Here is a 5928-nt window from a genome sequence, read left to right as displayed (position 1 = left end):
AATATTGGAACATCCTCTTCACTCACCTTATCTGGCCTCCAATGACTTCTTCCTTTATCCAAAGATAAAGGAAATATTGAAAGGAAGAAATTTTTATGACATTCAGGACATCAAGGGTAATACGACGACAGCTCTGATGGCCATTCCAGAAAGAGTTCCAAAATTGCTTTGAAGGGTGGACTAGGCGCTGCTGGCGTCAGTGCACAGCTTCCCAAGGGGAGTACTTTGAAGTAAATATTCAGCAGCGAGGTAGGTAGCATTTTTTCTAGGATGAGTTAGAAACTTAATTGTCTGACATTGTATAGTCATCTACAAAACTTTCTTGCACATTCTTTCCAATATCATATGTAAAATTCTTAGTTTCCAATTTGAATGCTATTTTAAAACTGCCTTGAAGATAACACACGCAGAACAATATTTAAGTTAAATTCTACTTGTTTAAGTCTACGACTTCTCTATGGAAACTATGCTGCCCTAACAATACACACTTCAAATGCCTATGACCCGCCACCACCCTCCATCGTGAGGATAATTGAAAGACTTGAAAGAGTGATCAGCAGCTTCTACTTTTGAGCCCTAAGAAAAAGAGCTGTGCAAACTTTACCGTAACCTCATTCTTCAACTTCTAAGATTTTAGACATTTTATTGTAGATGATAATTGCCAGCCCAATACTTTTTCTATTATGCAAATTTGGCAATTTCAAGAACAGGAAGAAAAACCCAAAACACGCATGATCCTAGGAAAGTTCAGGCATTCATCTAGTCATCCCATCTTCAACAAACGTGTATGTAAAACCTTTACTTTTTCTTGAAAACAGGAGAAATTATTCATCTTAACCTTATTCTTTGTATATAAGGAAAGACAAACAATTAGAGGGAGATATTAGTTTAGTATGCCAATCTAACTGGATGAGCACCAGCTAAACCTCTGCAGCTGTATTTTGTTGGTCTGCTTATTATTTCATGCCCAGATTATAACAAAATGATCCAGGTTAATGTTTAAGGTCAGCTCTAAATGATCAGTAGAATCAATTACAAGCATGTAGGTCAATCACAAAGAACTGATTGGGCTCTCCACTTATACCTGATTGCATTGTGCTTGACTATATCTGAAATCATCAATATGATACAAAAATAATCATAGCAGCAATCCAGTTATTATTAGATAAACCAGGGTAAAAGTCATATTTTGTCATTTCAAGTTGCTTGCAAGTAGGCTTTAAAATTTAATTTGAAAATATTTTTTTTAAATTAAAGGTTATCAGGGTCACAATTGTTAGTAAAGTTACATAGGTTTCAAGTGTACAATTCTGTAATACATCATCTATATATCACATTGTGGTGTTCACCACCCAGAGTCAGTTCTCCTTCTATCACTATATATTTTATCCTTTTTACCCTCATCTACAAATATATATTTTTTCAATTGTAAAGTAATTCATGCATCTTGTAAAAAATTCAGATAGTCCCAAATTACATACAGTACAAAGTTAAAGTCATCGTGTAATATTAACCTTATTTTTAGTTTTCTAGGTATATCTTGCTTTGCCCTTGTAAAGTGTGCATTTTTAAAGCATCTTTTTTCCAAGTTCCTAGGTAATCATATAATCTCAAAATTATAGATGAAAAAAACCCCCAATAAATTGTGATCTTTAGGCAAAAGCTATGTATGCTTGTGGAAGGGGGAAAAAAAAAATTTCCCTGCCACTTGCCAGAAAGTACACATTTTATTCTTGCTTCTCTAACGCATGTGTTTATTATTTTTAAATTCAATTACTTTAATCTATGACTATTCAGTGTTACAAAAAGTTGCAATTTTTCCATGATTATCCATTTTATTTATATTTTTAAGTTTAATTTACCTATCAGAAAATAATGATTACAATAAAATACAGAAAGCAATGCTGTAATTTACATAAGTTGCTAGACTTAGTTTCAAGGGACTATATATTAGATCTCTATCTTGGTTCTCAAACTTTGTGGGCATCAGAATCACCTAAAGAGTGACTGCTGAGCTCCCCACACATTGCTGGGCCCCAATCTCTAGACCTTCTGCATCAATAGATCTGAACTAAGACAGAAGAATTTGTATTTTGAACAAGTTCATAGGCAATTGTGGTAGGGCTGGTCTAGGGACCCCATTTTGAAACTAGTGATCTACATAAAAGCATTAAACACCACTTCAGAACTCATCTTTCTAGGATTTATTGTCACTGAATCTAGATTTTAATGGACAATTTAGTGCTATTTACATAAAATATTTCACCATATGCTGTTGAATGATCAACTCTAAAATTAGATATAAAATAAATTGTGTTACAAACCTAATCCATCTTTTCTCCTAGTTTACCAATTGAGAAAATATTGGCCAAGGTTTCAGAGAGCACAGGTACATAAAATGGCATTTGGACACTGAATCTCCCTACTAAGTTTCTTTTCAATGCACTTTGATTTTATTTACTGTCGATAACGATCACAGTTATCCTGGTAAAATGAAATGTGCTTAATGAAACATCAATAAAATTGTGATTAATTTGTTGATTCTAGAAAAAAATTTAGGATAGCTTTTCACTATAGCTGTTATGGAGGCCCGCCGCCCTCTGGAGATCCCCGAAGGACGGGACCCTTTTCTCTGGGCTCGCTGTTTGGAATGAGCAAATCCGAGAAAATGGGGTGGCAGACCCACTGCAGAGTATCGAAGTTGGGGGCAGCTTCCCACCCTGAGGTTGCAAGTTAGCAAGGGACTGGCAACCCTTCAACAGCTGAGTTTTGGAGTGGGGAGCACTGGCCTGGCGAGAGGTGCTTTATTCGTTCCCCCAGGTTTTGAGTGCTGAAGGATGATCAGTGCAGTTTCAAAGCTGGTGGGGGTGGCAGTGGCAGCAGCAGCTCACCCTGAGAAAAGAGGCTAATTTCCCAGAGAATGGTCAGCTATGCTACCACAGGGGAAGACTTTTGAAGTCCCAAGGACCAGTAGCCACCATCAACTTGGACTCTGAAAACCAAAGCTTCAACTTTTGGTGTAGAAACATGTTCAACTTAAGCCGAGTATCAACAGGCCATCTTACCAACATAGCGCCGAGAAAGGAACATGGCAAACTTTTTCTAGGACAGCCACTTTTGGGTCATTAAATTCATGAGCTTTCTAGTATTATCCCTTCCTCAAAAGGAGCATCTGTATGTAACGTATATTTTAATATTATGTAAATCTGTTATATTGGGCAAGGGTCTGAATTCTTTAAGCTGGAAACATTTCTTCCTGAAATTATCTCCATGCATTACCATAAACTAACATTGTAATAAAAAAAAATTTAGGATAGTGTTTTGAATGAGTTTTGAAACAACAGAGAACATGGCTTGATTTTTTTTTTTTCAGATTTTTATTGGGGAATTGGGGGATGGGAACAGTGCTAGGGAATTGGGGGAAGGGGAACAGACAAGTTGCTGTCCTTTTGTTCTTTTGNAATGAGTGGTGGGCTGGACCTGACTCATGCTGGTTAGAGATTCAATTACGTGCATCTCTTCCCACTCAACATTCAGTGACATTAGGTTGGTAATTGAAATCAGCCTTGGTGGTAGTATTTACACCATGGAAATCTGTAAACGCTATTCATCAAGGTATTTTTTTCCCCCAGAGAGCTGGTTATTAAATATTTAATCGTACAACACTGTAATTAATGTGAATTTCAAATTTCTTTAAAGTAAGAAATTGACAAAATGGCATTACACAATTTGAAATACTTCAGGTGCTATTTTCAAAATGGTCTCATTCATGGTCTTTCGCATCAGGCTAAGAACAAAAAGAGAGTCTTTCTGGATCATATGCAACAATCTATCATTCAGTATAAATTATAACACTGTTTCTGTTTGCACATATAGGCATCCATGTGCCAAATCACATGTAGGAGGGGCAATAATTATACACGAAGAAAAATAGTACATATGTGTTTATGCATGTAAAATTGTTTTCAAATGTGATTTAATAATTATCTTTATATTGGTCAATATGTACTAGCAAAACTCCAATAATTTCTTCTAGACAACAACAAAAACTAGAGCAGGTGAAAAACTTTTGAAACAATAGCCAAGAGAAGCAAAAGCCAATGTCCCAGTTGAACATTATATTATTAAAAATATAATAGCATTATTATTATTTATTGTATTGAAAGTAAAACTCATGTCTTACATTTACAAACAAACAGCAGACTATGCTAAAACACCTTAAATCCATAGCTGAGAAATTATATTATTTTTAAAAACAAAATCATTTTTAAAGGAAGTGGGAAGAGGATAGATATAAGGATCTAATAAGTGTTTGGTGAATGGGTAGATAAATAGCTACCAAATTAACACTTAAAGAAATAATGCTATAGATAATGTATGATAGAATTGTACACTTGAAACATATGTAGTTTTGTTGACCATTGTCATCCCAATAAATTTTAATAATTAAAAAAAAAAAGAGCAAGTTGCCCCTCTGGTTAGAGTATGGTTCCAAAGAAGTTAAGGACATTTGAGGTGACTAATCTGTGATTATAGATTAAACACTTAATCTAACTTGTTAGTCTTGAAAACGAAAACCTAAAGTCACAGAGAGAGCCAGCAAATTCAATGATTCACCATTTTAGACATCCTAATTCAGTGCGTGTGACTACTGCAGGCAGTGGGGCAGTAGCCCCAGCTTTTGATACCAGCAGTTTCATAAATTATTAACATCTGTATCATTTATATTCATTTATTCTCCTAATCAAAAAAAAGTGCAGTGAAGATGAAACTGGAAACACAAGTCATTTCCAAACTTCAGGATAAACTGTTTTTCAAATATTGTAAAAGAATGTTTAACACATTAGCCTCATCCCCACCCTGCAACATTATCTGTTCAAAAAATTTTTTTCTTAAGGATTGCTATATTGAATATTTACCTTTTTATGCTATTTGAATCTGAGTTGATTTTCACAGCACAGCAAAACTAGGATCTTACAGAGAAATAAATACTATTTAAAATAATGAAATCAAGAATTAAGGAGATATTCTTGTCATATCTACCCTTCCCATTTTGTAAGGATTTTCTTATATTGAAAGATATCTTTTCAGTAACGAGGAATTAACAGCCCTCTGCTTTTGAAATCATACAAAGGGATAATCTCTCTATTCTGTCTCTTGCTTTCTTTTCTTGTTAAGGGAAGAAAACGAGCCACATCACAGCGCTGCTCACAAGCCACTCAATGAATTCTTTTCTTAAGTGAGCTGTGCCAAGTGTTTCCCTGACAAATCCAGCACTTTAATTACTGTCAGTGATAGATTAGTACCCCATGGTTTGACGAACTACCTATCTCTTCCTTAACCATTTCTTACTTTCAAAGACGACATAAGGTTTATGTCAATATTACCTTCAACAATATTTGTTTAGCACATTTTACCACAAAAAACTTCCTTAAAATTAAAATATAAAGAATGTGCCAAATTTCAATCAATGTAAACATAGAAGGAAAACAAAATGCCTTCTCCATTTCCTGATCCATTCATTAATTCACAAATTTTTTAAAGTGAAAATGATAATGACAAATATAATAGCATTCTTGGGGTTTTCAAAGGCTGCATAATTGTTTTCAGTAGGACACTAACCTCTTCATTTGAGATGGTTTTCTTGTCATAGGATTAGAACACACTTGCCACTAACCAATACTAGTACATAAGATGAAAGAGTAATAAAAATCTTTTGTGTTCAAGTTTCAAAAGGCTTGCTCTCAGGCATAATTATATTTTCATAAGTCATAAACCTAATTTTATCTAGAGCTTTACATTTTTGGAGATAACAAAAGAAATTTTATCACATCTTATTTTAAAAAGGTGTATTTTTTTCCTGCACTGTCGTGTATAATTCCCACATGAAGAACAAACTATTATTATTCCCATTTTATGCATGAAGTA

This window comes from Hipposideros armiger, unplaced genomic scaffold, assembly GCF_001890085.2.
Source record: "Hipposideros armiger isolate ML-2016 unplaced genomic scaffold, ASM189008v1 scaffold_1581, whole genome shotgun sequence".
In the NCBI taxonomy this organism is placed as follows: Eukaryota; Metazoa; Chordata; class Mammalia; order Chiroptera; family Hipposideridae; genus Hipposideros; species Hipposideros armiger.
The sequence above is the reverse complement of the archived record's forward strand: the minus strand, read 5'-3'. Positions refer to the sequence as shown.